The sequence below is a fragment of the Uloborus diversus genome, chromosome 2, assembly GCF_026930045.1.
Source record: "Uloborus diversus isolate 005 chromosome 2, Udiv.v.3.1, whole genome shotgun sequence".
In the NCBI taxonomy this organism is placed as follows: Eukaryota; Metazoa; Arthropoda; class Arachnida; order Araneae; family Uloboridae; genus Uloborus; species Uloborus diversus.
This window is the reverse complement of record NC_072732.1, coordinates 18,497,914-18,522,815: the sequence shown is the minus strand read 5'-3', so window position 1 is coordinate 18,522,815 and position 24,902 is coordinate 18,497,914. Positions and strand designations below refer to the sequence as shown.

General features: G+C 32.4%; 1 protein-coding gene across 1 annotated transcript in view; it reads left to right on the top strand.

Annotated features, from left to right (window-relative positions):
- The first annotated feature begins 3,028 nt into the window (after positions 1-3,028).
- The window catches only part of LOC129216889 (uncharacterized), a 214,810-nt gene continuing 192,936 nt past the window's right edge, over positions 3,029-24,902 (top strand). The window contains 1 exon segment of the mRNA XM_054851106.1: positions 3,029-3,116. The gene's annotated coding sequence lies outside the window, so the exon portion shown is untranslated.

Sequence of the window (24,902 nt, the reverse complement as noted above, 5' to 3'; positions counted from 1 at the left end):
TTCGCCACTGATGGTATTTATTTCTAAATTTATACCCTGCTAAATATCTTATATCAGAGAAATTTTTTCTCCCATATAAAACTAAAATTAAATAATTAAATTTAATTAATGAATTTATGTTTGGAAAAACATTCACTACAAGTTTAAAAAATTGTACTTGAACTTGAGGTGATGAATAAAAAGTATTTTATAGGATTGAAAACTTGAACAAGATATACATATACATATATAAGAGAGAGAGAGAGAACTAATAGCAAGAATCGAAAAAAAAACCCTGATTCTTTTTCTTCCTTTCTTTCTTTCTTTTTTTTTGTAATTTTATTATCATTATCTTCTTTTTTTTTCTTTTTTGAATACTGTAAGTGTGCACAGCTCTTGGTGCATTGATTATTTATTTTTTATGATTGCTTCATGCATTATTATAACTTTTAGAGTGTCTCAGTTCATTAGAGTTCATGTATGATATTTACTAATAATAAAAAACAAGAAAAGATTGCTTAAAATATGTGCAAAATTATAGTTTTTAGAAAAACGGAGTAATCAGTTATAGAGCATAAACATTCGAAAAAAAAGAACATTAAAAAACGAAAAGAGCGGTTCAAAACCAGGCTACAATCTTCAGTTGTAAAAACTTTTAATTTGTCAGGAACATTTTTTTTCTCTTTTTTGTTTTATTAATTCTGGATAACTGCGCGACACTTAATGAGTATGTCTTCAGTTTTGTGTCGATAGATGCGGTAACACTGTTAAAATATCGGTGCAGCAGTTAATATAAAGAAACGGTGAATCAAATTTACCCTGAATGACTGTACTCTCACACTGTCAAAATAAATAAATAAACTAATTAGTTATTTTAAAAGTGAATAAATAAATAACTAAATAAATAAAATCTTTACTAATAATAAAGCAGAAAGTCTCTCTGTCCGGAGGATGTCTGGATGTCTGTAGGATGTCTGTGACGCACATAGCGCCGAAACCGTTCGTCCGATTTTCATGAAATTTGGCACACAGTTAGTATGTAGCATGGGGGTGTGCACCTCGAAGCGATTTTTCGAAAATTCGATGTGGTTCTTTTTCTATTCCAATTTTAAGAAAAAAAAACTATCATAAATTACGAAATTATCATAACGTGGAACCGTAACATGGGCACAAGCCAATTGGCGAGATACGAAATTATCATAACGTGGAACTGTAACGTCGGTACAAGCCAATTGGCGAGAAAATTCACCATACATTATTTGTAAATATACAAGCGAATCAAAAGACCTTTAATTTTTCTATTACGGGCGAAGCCGTGCGGGTGCCACTAGTAAATAAATAAAAGCTTGCCTGTTTTTCTAGAAAATCTCTAGAAAACGTGACTTCTATAAAGGTTTCTAGGAACGATACAGCTTGTTAACACTTTCAGGGGCGGTAGGCGCGCTGTGAAATCACAAATTTATAAATTTTTTGTCTCTTTTTTCCAATTTTTTTTTTTTTTTTTTGGTATCAAAATCGCTTGAGACCTTTTCTTTTAAGTTCAATAAACAATACTATTGGCTCAATTTCTCGTTCAAATCATCAAATTCTCAATTTCTTGTTGAACTTAAAAATAGGATTTTTTTTTCTTTTTTTTTTTCAAATTTTTAAGTAACGCTGAAAGAGTGAATCATTTTTCTTCATTTTTACCCGAGGAACTCAATCATATTGTTCTAAAATATTCAAAGTCATTTTTACATTTCATGAACATGTTTTTTCTTTTCTCTAGGTGGGGGATTTGAACAAATGGGGACACCACCCCTTGCAAAAAAAATTCCTAAAAAAAGTTTTTACTGAAAAATCTATGTATAGATAATCAAATAAACCTACTTATCGTGTTTTTTCATTAGATTTCTAAAAAAATAATGACGTGCCCCTGAAAGGGTTAAGCAACGCTACTTAAGAAGGAGCTGTATCGTTACTAGAAACCTTTATGGTAGCCCTGTTTCCCAGAGATTTTCAAAAAAAAAAAAGGTAGGTGTTTTTTTAAACGTGTACTACTCGGAAATACTTTTGGAAATATTTAGACCTAATTGCACTTTCATAGACAAGACAACAGCAACAAGAACTCAAAAATTTCGGACATACATTTCTTCATGTGGCTTATTCTAGAAACCAGGGCTGCGGTGTCGGAGGGAAAATGACTGACCCCGATTTCTGGTTTTTTAGTCTTTGAATTCGATTAATTTACCCCAAAATCAATTCGCCTCCGACTCTGACTCCACAACCCTGGTAGAGTTGCAAACTCGAAAGGTGAAATTCACCGACTCCGACTCCTGAAATTTCAAAGACTCCAACTTCGATTCATTTACCCCAAAATCAATTTGCCTCCGACTTTGCAACTCTACCAGGGTTGTGGAGTCAAACTCGAAAGGTGAAATTGGCCGACTCTGACTCCTGAAATTTTAAAGACTCCAACTTCGATTCATTTACCCCAAAATCAATTCGCCTCCGACTTTGACTCCACAACCCTGGTAGAGTTGCAAACTCGAAAAGTGAAATTTGCCGACTCTGACTCCTGAAATTTCAAAGACTCCAACTTCGATTCATTTACCCCAAAATCAATTCGCCTCCTACTCTGACTCCACAACCCTGGTAGAGTTGCAAACTCGAAAGGTGAAATTGGCCGACTCCAACTCCTGAAATTTCAAAGACTCCAACTTTTACCGCAAACCAGTCCGACTCCCCGACTCAGCAGTCCTGCTAAAAAACAGTTCTTATAGACAAAACAGCTAAACACGCTCTCTTTGAGTTTCGGTTTCGCTTCTGTTGGCGAAGAAAATCTCGCCTCGTCTTGGCGAACTCCTCGGCCGTGCAACCCCGAATCCAAATCGAAAGCAAGACAAGTTCCTCAGAAAGTGGGCTGCTCTTTCCCCCTTTTCAGTGCCAAAAGAGGCACTTCTGACAGCGGACGTGTTTGCGCGGAACTTTCGAACGTTTTTCGGGGCTATGTCATCTCTGAGTCGTCTGCTGACCCGTTTCGGTTGAAACCCGGAGGGCGCTCCAGCTCTCCATCGTGGATTAATCAAGACTTTTCCGATTTGGAAATTTTTTTACTTCAAAGTGCGTGTGTTGTGACTGGAATACCTTTAATCGTGGTGAGTACTGAAATTTATAAGTGTACTTGTTTAGAGAGATTTTTATTAATTCTACATTCTACAAGCAGTTGAGAAAAAAAAATATTTTCCTTTTATCAACCTTATCACCCTTAATTAATTATCAACCTTTTTACAGGGTTGATGTCATGTTTGGCGAATATTTGTCTGACATATATGGTCAGTTTCGATTGCTTATGCGAAATTTAAATCAAAAGCAGACATATTCACAATATATACACATTTTCAAAAAAGTGACTTTAAAATCAATTTACATTAAATTGCGTTATTTTTACCAAAACAAACCATATATTTCAGGGGATGTCGTTCCACTTGTAGGAAAAGTGGGGAAGAAAGCAACAGGAATTTTTAAATATTACATTTTTATTTATTACGCTTTTACATTTTCAAAATGTTACATTTCAATTTTTTTTTACTGAATAGTGTCAAACGTTATAAACGCTAAAAGTCAAAACATGTTTCATAATTTTTTTTCTATGCTCAAATTTTTATCTGCCAGTTTTTGTCTCGATTTTCACAAATAATTAAAATAAATTTTAAGCACCCGACTTGCTTTTTCTCTCCCATAAAACGCTATTTGCCTTCATTCCCTGATTCCGCCAAAACACATATGCGTATATTTCACACTAAACTTGGTCCTCCGTTTGTTAGTTTTTCGTGTACAATCAGTGTTTGAAGGAAATTATTTACAGTTTAAATAACTTAGTGTTTGAAGCTAACTTGATTTCAAAGGGGGAAAAAAAACTAGTTGTCCTACTAGCGTGTAATACTCAACATACAGATTTTCAAAAAATAAATGAATGAATAAATATGAATAAATAAATAAATAAGAAACAAATATTAACTCCCAACTCCCCTCCCATTAAGATTTACTAATTTTTAGCTCAATTAATTTAAGTCCCAGTTTATAACGTTTTAGATAAAATGCTGTACTCTAAATTACTGTTACTTTACACAGAAAGCATTACACCCCAACTAGCTGATAGCTATCCATAAATATGTTTTTAAAAAGTGTGAAAAAGCTAAACTATATTTTGTTAAAAATTGGACAATAAATGTACAAAGATATTTTTGATGTCTCCACAAACGTATTTCACGCATTAAAAATCGAACACGTCTCAAAAATTTGTCAAGAGCATTTTCACGCTTTTAGTTTGTGTTTTAAAAAATATTTATATCTTCGTGAAAAAAAAGCGGGGAGGGGTGATAAGATTTTTTAAGATATAAAATTTCAATATCTTTTTTTTTTTTTTAAATACAAAATGTCAAACATTCTAAATGTTGAAAAAAGAAAAAATATGCATTTCTTCTTTTCCTGCCTTTTTTTTATCCTTAGGATGTCAGTTTCTTAAAGGTATTTATTACCTGTTTTGTTATTTCACTCCTCCAAAATGGATTTCACCCCGCTAAAAATTTTTAAGGTGAAGTTTTACTCCTTGAAGAAAAAAAACCCCTAGCTGTATATCTTAACAAGCCTCGTTTTAAAAAATACTTTTTTTCTGCATAAAAAAAAACCCTATGTTCCATTCTGCACCCCTGACAATGTCTATAAAAATTTCAAAATGATCGGTTGAGTAGTTAATGCGTGAAAAAATTACAAATAAACAAAGTCACTTTCGCATTTATAATATTAGTAAGGATGTACATAAAGTGAATTATTTTAGTGTAGACTCATTCTGTTTTATAATTAGTTACCGCTTCTTCCCGCATTTAAATGGAAACCGAGATCTCTTTCAAACGCCATAAAAGTTTGATTCTGTAATACAGCAATGCCCGCTAACATAGGCTGAGAGAAACTTACGATTATTTTGTACAATAACAGCAAAGCCATAAAAATTGAACATGACACAAAATAGCTTAACTCGAGAAACATCATCAAGCATCCAAAACAAATTATGTATGGAACATAGTTACATGTGACACTAATATCTCTACATAGTATAAAATGAAGTGCCCAAAAAGCGTCTGTTTGTTTGAACTCGCAAAACTCGAGAACTACCCGGCCGATTTCGCTGAAATTTTCACAATTTGTTCCTTTAAGTCCTGAGAAGGTTTGCAGACCAGTTCGAAAACAATTCGATGAATAGTTCTTTTTTTATTCCAATTTAGGCCCAATTTTCACATAAATTCCCGAATATGGGGGTGAAAAATTACTCGCAATTAGTAATGTTATATATCGTTGGAAAGGGAAGAATTTTCCGCGTTCTACGCAATCTGTCCCAACGCTCTAACTTAATTGCGGCGGGAGTTATTTACGTTTTTAGCTCGAATTTGTTTAGGCTTAGCTTAAATTTAGGCACTACATTCTTCATTAAATTTATCAGTAAAAAGTGAAGGAATTGTCCTACAGTTTTCTTTTTGACACCATTGAAAAGAGCTACCTTTTTTACTCCAGATCTAACTCGACCTACGGTCGGAAGTTTAACCCACTATCTCCATTAGAAAAAAAGTTACAAGCGAATTAAATGAAGTTCAAAAATCTGTTCTCTATTCAAGTTTTCAACCATTTTATTTTGCGTTTCCACGGTAACGCTTTTTGAATCCATTATTTCCATCTTTCTCATTTTCAATTCTGAAGCTTATTTTATTTTGTGTTGCCATGGTTACGCTTTTTAAATCCATCTTTCTGATTTCATTTTAATTTCTTAAAAGTATTTTAATACCTGTCGTCATTGCTTGGAGGAGAAATTTTGCATGATGATTTTTTTTTTCTTCTATTTATGCCTGATTGTTGAATATACGTCACTTGACACAATTTTTGTTTTCAAAATAGACGGCTAGCTGCGTTTCAAAGCCGGGCAACGCAGCTAGTATAATATAAAGCTATAATGTGATATAGTTGTACACTTAATAGAGTTATTATGTCATAAGCGTAAGAGAAGTAAAATAATGAAAACGCAAGTATTAAAATTAGTTGAATTTAGTAGTTGGTAGTTAACATATTATTTATTGAACACTAGCGGTGTTACACTGTCTGTCTCGAAAATAAAAGTTGTGTGAAGTGACGTATGCTCAACAATCAGGCTTAAATAAAAGAAAAAATGGTGTAAAATTTCCCGGAAACGTGTAAAAAAGAGCATATTTATGACTCAGAATTCCAAAAATTCATTTATTATTATGAGTAATTATGAGGAACACACACATACATTTTATACGGATATAAACCCGATTAACCTTAATTTAAAACGTGTACTGACACGTGTCATTAAAAAATGATGAATCCAATCATTACTGCCATCAGGTGCATCGAAATTTATCGAAAATTCGAGCGGACAAAGAGTATTTTTAAGAAATCTAAACATTCTGTTTTTTAGCTTAATAATTGCCGATTCCAGCTTTTTCCCCCTTTTGTGTTAAAAAAAATCATGTAAAAAGCGTATTGTAAATTACCGAAGGGGAAAATAATTTAACATTTGTCGGGCTTCAGAATGGTAGTTAGCATACAGCTCAATCGGCATGTCGTTTGCTTCACGGCTAATCTTGGAAGCAATGGTAGGTCCCTGTAGAACAGTTTTCTCATTCGCTTAGCGCGGGGTCTTGCGATGGAAAAACCTTCCAGTTAAAATTTCAGTACGGTTGTCCCAAGTGACCTGATTTTTTATTTATTTATTTTTTTTAAATATTATTGTAAGATTTTAAATTTTATTTACTTATTTGTTTCAACTTTTTCAAATTCCGAATAAAATGCCCATTTGCCATGAAATTTATCGATATTTTTAATGAATTTATTCGATTAATCATTGCTTTAGTTTTACAAGCTAGTCAATTGTTTTACCTGTACGTTAATTAAAAGCTGAGATTGTAGCCTTTAGAGATGAATAGTACAGTAAGACCTCGATTATCCGAAACTCTTTGAACCGGAACTTCTTTTAACCGAAATAGGGTTCCTTGAATATTGTTATTCCAATTATTTTGGTAGGCAAACAATATCACTTTACACCCACTAGAGAAGAATCGTTCTTCCTGAAACCACCGAAATATGTTCGTGTAAAATAAATTTCTGAAATAATATTAGTTTTCAAAACGCTATTCAAGTTGAAAACTACTGAAACTGGGAGTAAAGTATTATTTTCTTAGTCAACTAGTGGTACCCGCACGGCTTTGCCCGAAATAAAAAAAATAATAGGTCATTTGGTTCGCCTGTATATTTACAAATGATGGATGATGAATTTCTCGCCAACTTGCAATGTTCATTTGCATGCTCATGTTACGGTTCCACGTTATGATAATTTGGTAACTTACACGTCCTCGTTATGATAATTTGCTCGGTAAAATGTTCTTAAAATTGTAATAGAAAAAGAACAAAATTGAATTTTCGTACATGAATTTCGTACATTTGTAACATCCAAAAATGTATATTAATCACATATTATTACTGTTCAGATAGATACTTTAACAGCCTAGAATATTTTAACATATTAAAAGAATGTTAGTTTTTAATAAACAAAATATATTTTTTGCTTTTCTCCCCTTAACTCTATCGTTTAGCTATAGTCTTAGCGTCACAACCATACGTCACTGCATGATACGAGTTTAGAGGCTAACTTATTGATAACTGATTAATATAAGAAATATCAAACAGCCAAGGTCTGGAACGTTTTTGTTGATTAATTCGTAAACGTCTTTTATTAGTAAGAGAAATACGCCCTACCATCTCATGATTAATTCACCTGTTTACCAAATACATCATTCTTGTCTAAAAAAAAAATAAAAAAATAAATAAAAATAAAACTGAAACGCTAACTCAATTCTTACAATTCGTGCAAAAATATGACACAACGGGATCTTGAAAACGCTTCAGAAACATTTTGAGCTCAAAAATAAACGCAAGAATAAACTTCCCTTTTTCTTCTTTTAATCAACATTGATTTTGCAAAGAACAAACAGGTACTTATCGTTTCACTGCAACCGTTCATGCTCAATATTTTGCATGATTAATTTTAAAGCTTGAATAATTTCTATAAATTATGTATTGTTGTAGTTTTCATGTTTCATTTCGTGTTTTATCTTTATTTCCAAATTTTTTATCATGCACGATCACTAATTTCAAAATAACTAATCCGGATGTGGAAAAAAATTGTTCTGCTTGTGCAGTTATTTCATAGTACTAACAGAAATATTTTTATCATGCATGATCACTAATTTCAAAATAACTAATCCGGATGTGGAAAAAAATTGTTCTGCTTGTGCAGTTATTTCATAGTACTAACAGAAATATTTTTATCATGCATGATCACTAATTTCAAAATAACTAATCCGGATGTGGGAAACAAATGTTCTGCTTGTGCAGTTATTTCATAGTACTAACAGAAATATTTTATCATGCATGATCACTAATTTCAAAATAACTAATCCGGATGTGGTAAACAATTGTTCTGCTTGTGCAGTTATTTCATAGTACTAAAGAAATTTTTTTATCTTGCAGGATCACTAATTTCAAAATAACTAATACGGATGTGAGAAACAAATGTTCTGCTTGTGCAATTATTTCATAGTACTAACAGAATTTTTTTTTATCATGCATGATCACTAATTTCAAAATAACTAATCCGAATGTGGGAAACAATTGTTCTGCTTGTGCAGTTATTTCATAGTACTAACAGAAATTTTTTTATCATGCAGGATCACTAATTTCAAAATAACTAATCCGGATATGGAAAAAAACTGCTCTGCTTGTGCAGTTATTTCATAGTACTAACAGAAACTTTTTTATCATGCATGATCACTAATTTAAAAATAACTAATCCGGATGTGGGAAACAATAGTTCTCCTTGTACAATTTTTTCATAGTACTAACAGAAATATTTTTAATGCCTGTATAGGCATATTTAACGCATTGAAAACAGGAAATAAGCCCGAAACATTTAATCAAGCATACATTTTTACGCTTTATACTATTTATGAAAAAGAAAGCTGCGGGGGAGGGGGGAGAGCAACTAGAATTCTTTAAATATTTACATTTGAATGATTTTCCTTTTTAAATTCAAAATATCAAGCAGCCTAATTCAAAATAGCTCTTAGACTCCTTCAGATTTTGCATTTCATGCTTAGAAAAATGTTATTTATTTTTTACTAGTGGTACCCACACGGCTTTGCCCGTAATAGAAAAATTAAAAGATCATTTGGTTCGCCTGTATATTTACAAATAATGTATGGTGAATTTTCTCGCCAATTGGCTTGTACCCATGTTACGATTCCACGTCATGATAATTTCGTATCACTCCAATTGGCTTGTGCCCATGTTACGGTTCCACGTTATGATAATTTCAAAATTTTCTCGTCCGTCTTATGATATTTTTGTTCTAAAAATTGGAATAGAAAAAGAACCACATCGAATTTTCAAAAAATCTCTTCGAGGTGCACACCCCCATGCTACAAACTAATTTTGTGCCAAATTTCATGAAAATCGGCCGAACGGTCTAGGCGCTATGCGCGTCATAGAGATCCAAACATCCTACAGACATCCAGACATCCTCCGGACAGAGAGACTTTCAGCTTTATTATTAGTAAAGATTGTATGTAGAATCCTATTCTGCATCGAGCCATGTGAACGTAATTAAAAATAAAAATCCTTCATAATTTTTACCAGTGATAAAAGAGCGCGCGTCCAATCATTTGCATGCTCCAGACAAACGTTTTCCCTCTCTCCTGCAAAGTCGCAATCACGTGAGTTACGTTGTTCTGGCTCCGTGATACAGATTTAGTGAATCAATATTTTTTTTTTCTTCAGAAAATATTTCAGAGAATTTATAAAATTTTAGAAAATTGTCGTACTGAAATACTGGGGTTGAGGTAGGAGTATTGTTTACTTTCAAAATGCGAAGAATTACTGTCTTTGCACTTTTGCGCATTCGTCCGTCCGTGTTGAATTTATAAAAATAAGGATGAGAGAAAATTAAAGATTAGCTGAAATTTCCTTTTGTTGCATTTCAGTTATTTTGTTATTTGTGATACTAAAAATATTTTCTCTTTAAAGTTTGTTCAAATTTTGCGAAAATGACCTGCGTTATTTTTCTTAAAAGTGTATATGCGAATATGATTTTCTTTTAATTCTAAACTTTCAACTGTGACTTAATTTTTACTTTAACCAACGTGAATGTTTTTCGATACAAAATAAAATCAATAAAGACACAGGGGGAAAAAAGCATTTTATTTTTTCGAATAAACGCAAGAAAAAAGTATAAAAATATTTAATCTGATAAATTTATTTATTTATTTTAATCAAAATGTGTGTTTCAGTATTTGTCTCCACACAGATTGTTGCCTTGTATAAACTCACAATTTATATTCCTCCCCCCCCTGCCTCAAAACGGGACTTCATTTGTGGGCAGCCCCATAGATATTATTTTCAACTGCTTTCAATTAGTAGTAGATGAACGACGTCCCTAGTTCTTATTTTCCCGCCGATTATTTTTATATTTTTTATTTTTTACTAGTGGTACCAGCACGGCTTTGACCGTAATTGAAAAATTAAAAGGTTTTTGGTTCGCCTGTATATTTACATATAATGTATGGTGAATTTTCTCGCCAATTGGCTTAGTTACGGTTTCACGTAATGATAATTTCGTTTTTTTTCTCGTCCATCTTATGAGAATTGTTCCTAAAATTGGAATAGAAAAAGAACACAATCGAATTTTCGAAAAATCGCTTCAAGGTGCACACCCCCATGCTACAAACTAACTTTGTGCCAAATTTCATGAAAATCGGCCGAACGGTTTAGGCTCTGTGACGCTATGCGCGTCACAGAGATCCAGACAGACAGAGATCCGGACAGAGATCCCGACAGACAGAGACTTTCAGCTTTATTAGTAAAGATAAAGATTCTTCAATTTATAGTCTTCCTAGTTTATATTTACGTTATGTATGAATGTATGTGTGGGTGTCGGTGTATAACGTATTTGGTTATGATCTTGATGTAGAAAACTGCACAAGAGAATGTAAGTGAAGTGAAAATTAAGTTTCACTTTCGCTCCTCTTCCCTTATTGTTATAAAATATGAAAGGAGAGCGCCATTTGGTTGAGCTGCTTTTCATTTCACCCAATTAACTGTAACTGTAATCGAACGAGGCATGGAATTTGACCAACTTCCAAGTATCTACCTCCGCGATCATTGTTGCGTGTAGCAGAAATTCTTAATTGTTGCCACTGCCCCAGACACAAAAAGGCAATTCATTTTTTTTTCTCCCCTCTTGCGCTCATAAGACCCGGCCCTGTGGTCAACACAAAGCTTTCCGAATGTGTCATTGTTTATTGTTCGCAGGCTACAGTCACAGTGACCGAGTGGGCTCCAAAGTCCTTTCGAATTGAGCAGTCCAGATAGCCGGAAAATGGGTTTTCACTTTTCAGCGGGCTGGCATCCATTTTTCATTACATAATTATGAACAAAATAAATTCATCTCACAAAAACCGGAAGTCATTTTGTTCTGCTGCATGTTTTGCTCTCACGTAAAACAGGTGGCGATTTTTTTATGTATTGATTAAACTAGAACGTTCAACGAAAGATCAAAGGATGTATTTAAATGCTTGTAGAAAGTATTACTTTTCAACCATTCTAATTTATAGCCTTAGGAGGTACATAAATAAATGGCGTAATAGAACGCATTACAAATCTTAACCCCTTCGAGATTAGTGCCATTTTGAACGCATAGTGAATATGTTACTATTATTGTATTGGAGATTTTTTAGAAACTGGTCTCTTTATTCTAATGGGGATGTTTTACTTTTTCTAATGAAGAGTTTTGAAGACTATTTCCCTCATTCTAATGGGAAATTTTTGGCATGTTGCTTTTAATATGCTAGGTATTTTTAATGGAACTGTTGACGCTATTTAGGAATTGTTATCCTTAAATATTGGAATGAAGCGTCTTACTAATCAGTCGACTCGCATTATAACGACTTTTCGAAATGAGCCGATTAACTTCCGTAGGATATAATATTATTTTCATTTCGATATCACGACCGTAAAAAAAAAAAAAAAAAAAAAAAAAAAAAAAAAAAAAAAAACATGCTCTTGATATTAAAATCCGAATTATTAACATTAAGATCACTTTTTTTCTTCTTTTGATTCTAGTTTTAAGTTTTGATTGAGCTTTCGAAACAGGTTGTATAACGGAGAAAAAGGTTTAAGTTCAGTGGTGAGCTACTGGGCGATTAATGTTTTAGAGTTGCTCTTATAATTTTCATTTATTCCTTGTAAAAACCTTTCGAAATCAAGTTTCCTCATCACTAGCAGTTTAAAAATGAAATTAATTCCTTTTTTTTTTTTGAGATGAAAAAGATTAACGTGCCAAAATGAGGTACATGCCGGATTTTACTGTGGGTAAAAGAAACAAATCTTCTTTACTAATAATAAAGCTGAAAGTCTCTCTGTCCGGAGGATGTCTGGATGTCTGTAGGATGTCTGTGACGCTCATAGCGCCTAAACCATTCGGCCGATTTTCATGAAATTTGGCACAAAGTTAGTTTGTAGCATGGGGGTGTGCACCTCGAAGCGATTTTTCAAAAAATCGATTTTGTTCTCTTTCTATTCCAATTTTAAGAAAAAAAATATCATAAGGTGGACGAGTAAATTACGAAATTATCATAACGTGGAACCATAACATGGGCACAAGCCAATTGGCGAGATACGAAATTGTCATAACGTGGAACCGTAAGATGGGTACAAGCTAATTGGCGAGAAAATTCACCATACATTATTTGTAAATATACAGGCGAACCAAAAGACCTTTTGATTTTTTTATTACGGGCAAAGCCTTACGGGTATCACTAGTACTTAATAAATCTTTACTAATAATAAAGCTCAAAGTCTGTCTGTAGGATGTCTGTGACGTGCATAGCGCCTAGACCGTTCGGCCGATTTTCATGAAATTTGGCACAAAGTTAGTTTGTAGCATAGGGGTGTGCACCTCTACGCGATTTTTCGAAAATTCGATTTTGTTCTTTTTATATTCTAATTTTAAGAAACTTTTTCCGAGCAAATGATCACAACATGGAATACTAAATTACGAAATCATCATAACGTGGAACCGTAACATGGGCGAGACATTTAATATAGCCAATTGGCGAGAAATTCATCCTCCATTATTTGTTAATATACAGGTCAAATGACCTTTTAATTTTCTACTACGAGCAAAGCCGTGCAGGTGCAACTAGTGTTTAAAAATGGAAAACAACCTATTCTCGTTCAGTATGAAACATCATAAACTATATGAGTTCGCATTATTATGTGTATAAGTTATTATTAAAAACTAAACGTATTGGCTCCAAACCAGAAATATATCTTATATTTTTATATTAAAAAACTATCAGTTCGTATTAGTTTTGCCTGTTTGCTAGTAATTAATATATAGTTTTTAAAATCTTACTTCTCTCGCATTTTTTATGAATTTTATTCTTTTAATGGTTAACTTATTACTTTTAAAAGCAAATGATAATTTTTGAAAACTGCACTTGTGTTATGACTTTGACGAATATCGAAAAAGTATATAAGAATATCCCTGATACTTTTGATAAAAATGTATTAAAACCATTTTGCTGACGTTGGGCTCCATACAGAGACGTTAAACGTAAAGTGATCGAAAATGCTTTGTGCTAACATGTGAGTAAATTGTAAAAACAATGTAAATATGGCACACATTGACCATTATAACCATATTTCCGTTGTTTTTCCAATTTATTCATAACTAGCGGTACCCGCACGGCTTTGCCCGTTGTAGAAAATTAAAAGGTCGTTTGGTTCGCCTGTATATTTACAAATAATGGATGAGGAATTTCTCTCCAATTTCCTATGTTCATTTGCTCGCCCATGTTACGGTAGTTTGCTCGTCCACGTTATGGTAATTTGCTCGGAAAAATGTTCTTAAAATTGGAATGGAAAAAGAACAAAATCGAATTTTCGAAAATAGCTTCGAGGTGCTGACCCCTATGCTACGAAATAATTTTGTGCCAATTTTCATGAAAATCAGCCGAAAGGTCTAGGCGCTATGTGCGTAATAGACATCCAGACATCCAGAGACAGTCTTTCAGCTTTATTATTAGTAAAGAAAGAAAATATGCTAATTAATTATTCATGGCGGATTATTTTATAAAAGACTTTCTTTTAAAGCTCGGTGAGCAAAACAAATAAGCAATGAAAACTTTTCCCGGAATAAACGAAAGAAACAGTTTGGTGTTACTTTTATCACTGAATGATCTCATCTCTTCAAGTTTAATTGCTAAAATGGCGGTCAATGATGTAATGCATGTGAATGGTCTTTTTTTTTTTAATTCCTTATGCATATAAATTTAAATAATGCTATGAGAGGAAATGAAACAGAAATTTCAAGCGCAGTAACGTAGACAAGATCTATTTACTAACTTAACTCTTCTGTGGAAATATATCTTAAAACCGCACTGTTAATAAAAATTTTATTTGTTGGTCATTTTTCCGTCTAATTTCTTTAAAACTAGAAAGAAGAAAAGAAGATCCTAGATAGTTTTTAGATTAAGCATTGAAAATATTTATTTATTTTTAATTAAAAAAATAGCGTCATAAACCAAAGAAAACCATAAAACCATGTTCAGGGTTTCATAAAGCTGGGAAGTTACAAAATTTTTTGGGAGATAATTGTATTATTGATATCTCATAAAAGTGCGCCACTTACGAATGTTTCTCAATTTGACTTTTTTTCCCTTGTCAATATCTCAAAAAAAAAAAAAAAAGCTTAATATCTAATAAAAATATAATACCAAACAAAATGTTTGTTTGCTGATCATTCCCAAAGTTATTAACAATTCCTGGGGGTAAGAAAGTATCTCATAAAAAACTGTAATATTGATTCTATTATGCTAAATTAATTGTCTTTGTCAACAAGTTATAAAAGTGAAATGTTAACAAAGTTTCCAAACAGTCAGTTTTTTTATTTGTTAATTAAATTATTTTTTAACTATCTCATAAAACTTCATTGTTGTTAAATTCCATTGATTTGACTGTTTCTATGTTCATCAATAGTTCGTACATAAATTCAGCCAGCAGCTTAGACATGTCTATCTTTATTTTTTGATCAGTATTTCTAAAGAAAGTTTTAAACTCATAAACTAGAAAGCGGAATTAAAATCTGAATTTCAACATCTATGCATTGTTAGACTTTATGACTAAAGAAGAATACCACACCACAAAAAAAAAATATATTACTTTTTTTAGAATCTAAATGGGGAAATAAGGTATTTTCCATCTTCTGTTGCAAACAATAACATTTCATTTTTCAATACATAGTTACCTACAGTCACTCCATCTTTATAACTCTCCAACTCTCTCCTACCTTTTGATCCCCCAAATTCATTCTCCTATCACCGAATAAAAGCTCAGAATCATCTCCATTCAGATGAATCAAATTCTCAAACAGACCAAAGTATAAATAATCTAAACCTTTGTATGTAGACTTTGTGAATGAAGCAAAGAAATTTCATCGAATCTCGCAAATTCGAGTTCAATTACAGATTGATGTTCCATTTGCGGTCAATTGCGTGGGGATTGTCCGAATTTCTTGCGGCGATAGAATCGAAGAATTAGGTTGCCTCTTTTGTTCCGAATCACTGTACATCTGTAACCAAAACACCTGAATTGCTTGCCCTTCAACAGTTGATTTCTTTGTTCGTGACTAACAAGAAGACAGTCGACTTTTTAAGGAAAAAAAAAAAACTTCTGATCGATATCGTACTTTTGATTTCCTTCATTCCGTGTTTCATCTCAAAAAAAAAAACTCTGCTATCTTTATTGATCAAAACATGTCAAGCAATGAATATTTCATCTTGCTCACTTATTTACTTTTTTTCCTTTAATGATTATTATTGATTACAGATTGATATTTTCATGTTTCATGCCCGTCTAATAAGAGCGCCCCGTCAATTAATTCCCAGGTTAGTTTTATAAACTTTGTAAAATTGTTGTTAACGTTGTGACAACCATTGCAAAAAGTTTATGAAACGTTTAAATGTCAGTGTGCAACCAGGGGCACCCCAATAGGAGGTCGCTGTGACCTCCCTAAATGTTCCGTATTCGGCAAATTTAGTCTGACGGTTAGGCAAATTTGGAGACATTATAGCGATATTGGAACTTTTTAAATGCCCGCATGTCCTTTTTCATTGGAGATAGAGTTGAACTCTCTTAGTACGATCACGTTTAATACGAAATCACGGCTAAAACGAACATTTTGTTCGTTAAGTTTGATTTGCTATTTAATTGCATTGAAAATTTCACGTATAATACGAACATTAAATTGAAAGTCTCGGCTAAGACGAACAAAAATGTGTAACCTCTTTACTTAAAATATTCGTGATTGGATACTATAGTTTTCTTTTGTAGAAATTGTTCATAATTTTGTTAGGTAGTAGAGTCCCACTGTGCATTGATAAGAAAATAAGAATTTCGCATAGAAAATAAATCCTGTACATTTACTTACCTGTGGACGTTTCAATTTACCTGAAGATAAAACTGTTCATCTTCGATTGTGGGTTACAACCTATTCCGCAACTATCGATTGTCATCTTCCTTTTTCAATATTCTTCAAAAACATTTTCTTTATAAGAAACAAGTGGTTTTTTCTGAATGTTCTAATAGTTAGAATACAATATGTTTTAGTAGTAATATTTTTTAAATGTGGATAAGCATGCATTTCTTCGCTTTTTCACAATGTCATTCACTCACGGTTGTTACGGAAAATACGAACAAATTTGTGGATTTTTGGCAGTTTGTATAAACCAAGTTCAACTGTACTTATGTGTGCTTATTTTATCATTCGGAAAAACTTGGAGTTCTATTAAGCAAGTTGAGTATTTTCGCCCTCCCAAAAATTTACACTCAGGGGGCCCCTGTGTTCAATCTGAGTCTTTTGTAGGGAAAAAAGAACCTTTGATCAATATCATACTTTGATTACCTTTTTCTGAATTTCATCGAAGAACTCCTCTTTTTTTCCTCTCAAAAACCAGAATATAGGTTTAATGATAAATATTTGATTTTGGGCACACCTTTGCAATTTTTCTTAATTGTTTTAATTTTATTGCACAGTGATATTGTTCGTATTTTATTCAAGGCTGATAAAGAACTTATGTTCGATATTATACCTTGAACTCCTTTATTCTGCTTTTCATAGCAGTAAAACACGGTTCTCTTTATTAATCAAAACTCATATTTATCGGTGAATACTTCGGTATATCTTATTCACCTACTTGGTTTTTTTTTAAATTTACTTTACAAGGTCAACTGTTTTTTGGAGGTTAAAAAAAAGCAATTTCGTTCAAAGTCATACTTTAATTTAGTTTATTTCGCATTTCATTACAGAAAGCACTGTTCTCTCATTTAATCAAAACACATGTTTAACGATGAATACTTCATCTTGCTCTTTTTTAAAAATTTAATGTTTATTTTAACTGTATATTATAGCTGTTATTAATGTATATTTTATGGCACAATAAACATAAGTTTAAAAAACGAAGCTTTGTAAAATTTCAATTAAAAGTTCCTCGAGAGTTTTTCGTCATTTTCCTCTTGCAATGATTTTGTTGCTACAAAAACCGAGTCTAATCACTGTTCTAAAAAGCAACGCACTCCTAGATGAGTGAAAAAGGATCTTTAATGAAATGTCATCCCGTTGCGAGTTCAATGAATTTCCATCCCGCAAACGAAAGCAAAACCATATAGCTTTCCTTATCGGTTTATTAATTTATAAATGGTTCTTAATTAAAAAATAAAAGTAGTTTTTCCTTGAAATAAATAATTTCTAAATCAGTGTTCTGGAACTCTGCTCTCATTGCTAAAAGATGAGCACAGAATGTGATGTCACATACAGCGACACGCGCGAACGCCGACGCCATTTTTTCCTCTTTTCAGAACAATTTTTTCATTTTCTTCAACATTTCTAAAAGAGGCGGTGGCAACGGATTAGCATCCTTTTGCGGAAAGGAATGATGGCAGCTATCTCGTACGTGATTCTCTTGCTTTGTAGAGTAGAACACATTTAGATTTTTAAAACGAAACGAACGCTCACTCCAGGCGTTTGTACTGCCTCCTGCTTTGAGCTTCTTTCTTCTTTTTAATGGTTGTTCGTCGAGCGTGAAATGATTCAATTAGTTTGGTGTGGTGCCGTTTGCTATTTATCCCAAATGCTGAAAGATGTCGTTTCAAACATTGTAACTTAAACATTAGCTCTCTCAAAAAATGCTAGTTGACGCACTTTTTTTTTCTCCTACTTCTTGTTTTTCCTGATGGGGGTGGAGGAGGGGGTAATTTTTTTCCTAAGACATTATTTAGGTGCGAAAAGACAATTCGAAAACTATACAAAGTTTGAATGTGTTTTATTAAAGTGCTTTTTTTATGCTTACTCTGTCACTGGCAGGTGGGCAAAGTTTTCTTTCTTTTTTTTTTTTGCTGAAAACAAAGAGATTAACAATTCGCAGCTCCAGAACTCGAATACGCTATCTTGCGGTGATTAACAATACTAAAGAAAAAAATAAAACATTCCATTCTATGTGTTTTCTTTGGGGTAAATTAGGCTTCAGACAGATTATGGTGTAATGTAATTTCAGCAGAATAGAAAAGAAAGCTTGCCACAAACACGATGAAAAATTACTGTCATTCACTAAGCGTCAAAGCAAGCTATAAGTTGCGGCATTTGTTGGTTTTACCTTTTTCATCCGCCATTAGACAGTGGGCACAGCGCCCCCTATAGTTTATTGGAGTTGCGAATAGTTATAAAGTTAATTTTGTTAATAAAGTTAACTAATTAATTTCAAGGCTGAACTTAAGCAGGCATAAAACTGTCAATGATGAACTTTTGAAATACAATAAGCTTTTAATCGTTGCCAAAAAACGAAAATAAATAATAGGAAAATAAAGTTAGGAAATGAGTACAACATTTTTGAAAACTTTTTTTTTTCATCGTATACTTGTTAAAAGCTTTTACTATGTTTGCTATGTGCTGGCAGTTTCGGTAGGTTCCCTTTTCAAAGCTGCACTTAAGCATACATAGAAATATGGTTTTCGAGGTTTTGAAATTTTTCAAATATGGTCGGCTTTCGAGGCTTTCCTCAGTTCAAGTCATAAATTTAAAAGATTTTTTCACCACATACTTTTCAAGGTTGAAGGTAACTTTCAAAAAGGCTGAACTCGACAACAGCTTCTATAGAGAAGACGCTTATCAAGTAAAGCTTTGCTTTCACGGATTACGCGATTGAGGTACATCAAAAGGCAATTATCGGCTAAGAAACGGTATGAAAGCGTGAACTCCGAAGAGATGAACTGAAGAAATTTTGTCTAGGCCTGAAGATAGCCAAGAAATAGCATTAACTTTTTTCTTATTCGTCCATATTTGAAATAAACGTGTAAAAACCCATTGTTTTTTTCCTCGAAAATAAAAAAAGAAATAAAACTAAAATACATAAAACAAGAATGGCGGGATGATAACTGTTGCTGTCTCATGTTGATGTTGTAAAACAGTCAAGTTAGTGTTTTCTGGTTTCCTGAAAATGAAATTTCAAGAGAGGCCAAGAGGCGGCATAAAAGCGTTAACTGTAAAGAGATGCAGTAAAGAGATTTAATCCACACCGAAAGTTAATGAAGAACTCATACCAGTTTTGCATTTATTCGTCTGTATTCAACATATGCCTAGGAAAACCTAGTCCTTTTTTTTCCGGAAATAAGTAAAGAAATGAAATTAAAGGTGCAAAACAGTCAAGTTAGTTTTGCTCGTTTTCTCGATATGATGTTTGTACTGAGCTTAAGTGGTCACTCCAAAGGGTCACTCCTTGTTAAAAATAAAGTTCAATGTTTCACCAAAACATTGGTTAAATCTTGCAGAATTTAGTTACAATCATATTCTTGGTGAAACTAATCACTAAAACAAGATGGTTGCAACTAAATTTTGCTTGATTTAACGAATTTAGCTGCAAACATCTTATTGGTAATAAGTTTTACGAATATTGTGGTGTTTCTGTTTTTTTTTTTTTTTTGATTAGCACCACTTTGTAAAAGCACCATTACATTGATGAAACTTATCACCAACAAGATGGTTTCGGTTAAATTTTGCTGGATTTAATCAATTTAGCTGCCACCATCTTATTGGTGAAAAGTTTCACCAATGTAATGGTGCTTTTGAGAAACAACAGTTTATAAACGCACCATTACATTAGTGAAATTAATCACCAACAAGATGGTTGAGGCTAAATTTTCTGGATTTAATCAATTTGGCTGCATCTTATCGGTGATAAACTTTACCAATGAGGTGGTTGCACCATAAGTTTCACCTATGTTACAAAATGGTGCTCTTGTTTAACACCATTTTGTAAAAGTACAATTGCATAGGTGAAACTTATCGCCAGCAAGATGGTTGCAGCAAAGTCTTTTGCCAGACGAATTTCTCGGTGAAACATTGAACTTTATTTTAAAGAGCATGAATAAAGTTAGTTCCTCAACAGAAGGTAATAACTCCTATCGTTTTTGTATTTATTCATCCGTATTCGCATAAACGCGAGAGAAATCCAATGTCCTTTCTCTAAAATAAATAAAGAAAGGAAACTAAAATGTACAAAAAAAGAATGGCGGGGATAATAACTGTTTTTGTCTCATGTTGCAGGACAGTCAAGTTCACTGTAAAATGGTTAAAACGGCCGTACGACGTCGATTTAACGCTACTGCTCACTCTAATTATAGTTTTTAACGCTGCACCTCTTTCACAAGATTCGCTCTCTAACTGTCTGGAAGGTATAATCAAGCAGTAAATTCCCCGCTCTTTTTTTCTCCCTTTAGTTTACGGTTCTTTCGTACAAGTAGAAAGTTTTTTTTCTTTTTTACTTTTTAGCTTTATCCCTTGAAACAATTGAGGGAAAAATATCGTCTGATTGTAAAAGAAAATAATTTTATTCAAAAAAACAAATTGGATATATTTTTGAATATTTTGTTTTTATTTTTTACTGTATCGTTTGCCAAATTTTTCTTGCGTTTAGTGTTAGATTATTTTTACAGTAGAACCTCCATTAACTGACACCTCCGAATAAGGGACACCTCTATTTAAGGGACATATTTTCTGGTCCCAGTCCCTTTGAATGGGAACTTCCTCGTATTTGCCTCTAATTAGGGGATACTCTGTTTAAGGGACAGTCACAAAACAAAAAGATTATAATAAAAATGCAAAAAATAATGCATAAGCATATAAGAAATAGCGAATTTACTGGAATTCAAGTTTCACTTTTCCTCTAAAAATTAATTGAGTTAAGTTTGACATAAACATATGTGAAAGAAACAAGCAATATGTATTGTAAAAAAAAATTGCTGAAATTTATACATGCATAATTTGCCCTGTCAACAATTTATTCAAGTAGGTTCAAGGCCGACGAACAGTGCACAGCAACTAATTAACTCTGTATATAAAACTTTAAAAAATTAAACATTAATTGTAGTTCACATAGTGTTACATTGTAAATTACATAACATAAAGCAAATATATGAAATGAACTACTTCAAAATTATTTCTGTCTGCTACAAAACTTTGCCATTACAAAAGTTTTGATTAAATTTCAATTAATAAAATAATATAAACTTAGAAATTTGAATAATTATGAATTTTATATGACATAATTAGACATTTTCAGCATTTAATCTTAAGTGTTAATAGTCAACGTTTATTGTGATATTATACTACTTAGTACACAGTTGCGTCAATTTATCCCCCTCCGAATAAGGGACACCTCTAGTTAAAGGACAAAATGTCTGGTCCCCTTAGTATCCCTTATTGAGAGGTTCCACTGTAATTATTTTGGCAACGGTTAGAATTTTAAGTAATTAAGATTCTTATTGCTCTCACTTTGGCATGCGTTTCCTGTGAAATCCGTGAAAACTCTGGAAAAAAAATATAAGTATGCTTTTTTCGCCTGCATGAATGGTATTTAATTTCATTCATTCGTTTTTCTTCTACTTATTCATTTCCAAACGATAAATCTCATCTTATTGATAATTTATTCATTTCTAAATGATCAATCTCATCTTGCAGATTATTAATTATTTCGTAATTTCTTTCGAATTGGATATTTGCACGTTATTGTTTCATTATTTATCAACTCTAAATGATTTGATCGGTAATTATGACTAATTATTCTTTAAATCATGTTTATTTATCTGTTTGGTAATTTCTTCCGTACTGAGTGTTCTTTGCACGTTATTATTTTGTTATGTATTTAACTTTATTTAATTATAAACTGATTATAATGATTATGAATGACGCTATACAATTATAATTATGAATTTTTATTTTATAAATCACATCTAACTTAGGAATTTCCTACACCAAAGATATTTTAATTAATTTACAAAAAAAAAATATTTTCATTTTCATTTGGTCCCCTTTCAAATTAATCAAAAAATTAAAAAAAAAGTGCATTTTTAACTGTTTTCAAATTTAATATTAAATTGCGAACATTTCTCACTGTATGCACTGTTTTTCTATGATGTTTGCTTTTTGTTTTAAACTTTTAACTTTTATAGTCGTGACATTCTTGAGTGTTCATTTTGTACGATATTTAGTACTAGTGATACCCGCACGGCTTCGCCCGTAATAGAAAAATTAAAGGTCTTTTGGTTCGCTTGTATATTTACAAATAATGTATGGTGAATTTTCTCGCCAATTGGCTTGTACCGACGTTACAGTTCCACGTTATGATAATTTCGCATCTCGCCAATTGGCTTGTGCCCATGTTACGGTTCCACTTTAGGATAATTTCGTAATTTATGATAGTTTTTTTCTTAAAATTGGAATAAAAAAAGAACCACATCGAATTTTCGAAAAATCGCTTCGAGGTGCACACCCCCATGCTACATACTAACTTTGTACCAAATTTCATGAAAATCGGCCGAACGGTTTAGACGCTATGCGCGTCACAGACATCCTACAGACATCCTTCAACATCCTACAGACATCCAGACATCCTCCAGACAGAGAGACTTTCAGCTTTATTATTAGTAAAGAAGATGAATAAAAGATATGATTAGATACACAATGTATGCAAAATTAAAACTTTAGAAGCACGGAATAAACGGAATAATTGCGTAGCTGCATTCTTTGATCGCGATTTTTTTTTTTCTTCTTTTTTTGGAAACGAATTTAGGTTATATTTTCAAAAAATATAAAAACAATTAAAATCGGAAATTGAGTGCAATGATGGTTTTTGTTCTTTTTGAAATAATATATTTAAATATTATGTCGAGTTTTTTGGTGTGCTATTCGTTCAAAATAATTTTTTTTCTTCTGATATTCAGTTGAGGGTTTATTGTTAAAATCACTCTACGAAGTTTTGAGCAATATTGATTGATGAATACGTCTGGCAATAATTTTATTAAATCTTGAAAACTTTTAAAGAATAAGATTTATTAAATTGTGTGTGAGCCCATTTTGTTTTCCAACGAAATTTTTAAAAAATATTCAAGCATCATGGTTTGACCCGTCATGGTATGACGGGTGAAAATTTGCTTCTACATTTGAACGCAGCAAACTGCCTGTTTGGTGATATTTTGGTGGTTTAAGTTTTAACTTTAACTCCAGTGGATTAACCCTTAACTCCAGTAGATAGCGGTCATTGCTAACCATTTTTACGTTTTTTCATTCTCCTAAAATGAGTCTTACCAGTAAAACAGATAAGTTACCGAATCGAGTTCAGCCTTGTCACAATAAAGCCTTTCCCTGAATGTTAAACTCTGCCAAATCATATCATCAAATTATCGTGCCGTGGCGCGAGTTTTATTTTTGAAACACGCGGATTACTTTAACATCGACTATTATTTATATGAGGATTTTTTACTACAGAATTTTTATAACATTCGAAATTAGTGTGGCTTCATCAACCAATGCAATGCTTTTTCTCATGCATATACAAATGTGACATCGTTTCTTTTTTCCGAAAATAAGGTTATTGTTGTGTTTTACGTATTTACTTCCGAAAAATTTCCGCTGACCTACAATCCATTGCAAAACAACTTCTGAATACCTCAAATGGTTTCCATCATAATATTTATGCTACAATTTAACCAGTCGGTTAACTTGAAAGAACAAAAACGAAGCTCTTGTAATTATTTTCATTATGTACTCAACTATAAAACAATGTTTGACTTAGGTTAATTGCACGGGAGTAATGTTCAAATTTCATCATAGGATTAAACGTTGATTCGTCGTTTTTCCATTTTCTCGTAATTTCATTTCGCAATGCGTTTGTTGTAATGTTCTGCCATCAAATTCAATTTCTTCTATAATTTCCTAAAGTAATTCTAAAACAAATGATCGCTTGCTTCTTTGATAATTTAAATAGCTTCTAAAAAATGTTTTGATGGGGGAAAAAAACTGTACGTTGCGCCAGAGGAAAAATTTCCACGTACACAAAAAAACCGTAATTTATATGTGTAAAATCAAGCCACACAACATCATTGAGTTTTCCAGCCAGAACTGCCATTTTTATTATTATCGTTCCATCCAACAAGACAAAAACTGCGCCCACTATAAATTAAAGTAGAAGTTATGAATTAAAGTAGAAGTAATTAAAAATAAAAATAGAACCAAACAAATACTATTTTCTTCAATCTGACAATCCTCAAATTTTTGGAGTAATTTTCTTGTTTATGACACTAACTTCGGTTTAAACAATGTAGTCAAGAATAATGCTTGATTAGAACTGAAATTCAACAAGCAGTTTTCAAGACATCATGTTAAACTACCTTTGTTATTTTTCCTTGCGCAATAAATTATTATAATAATT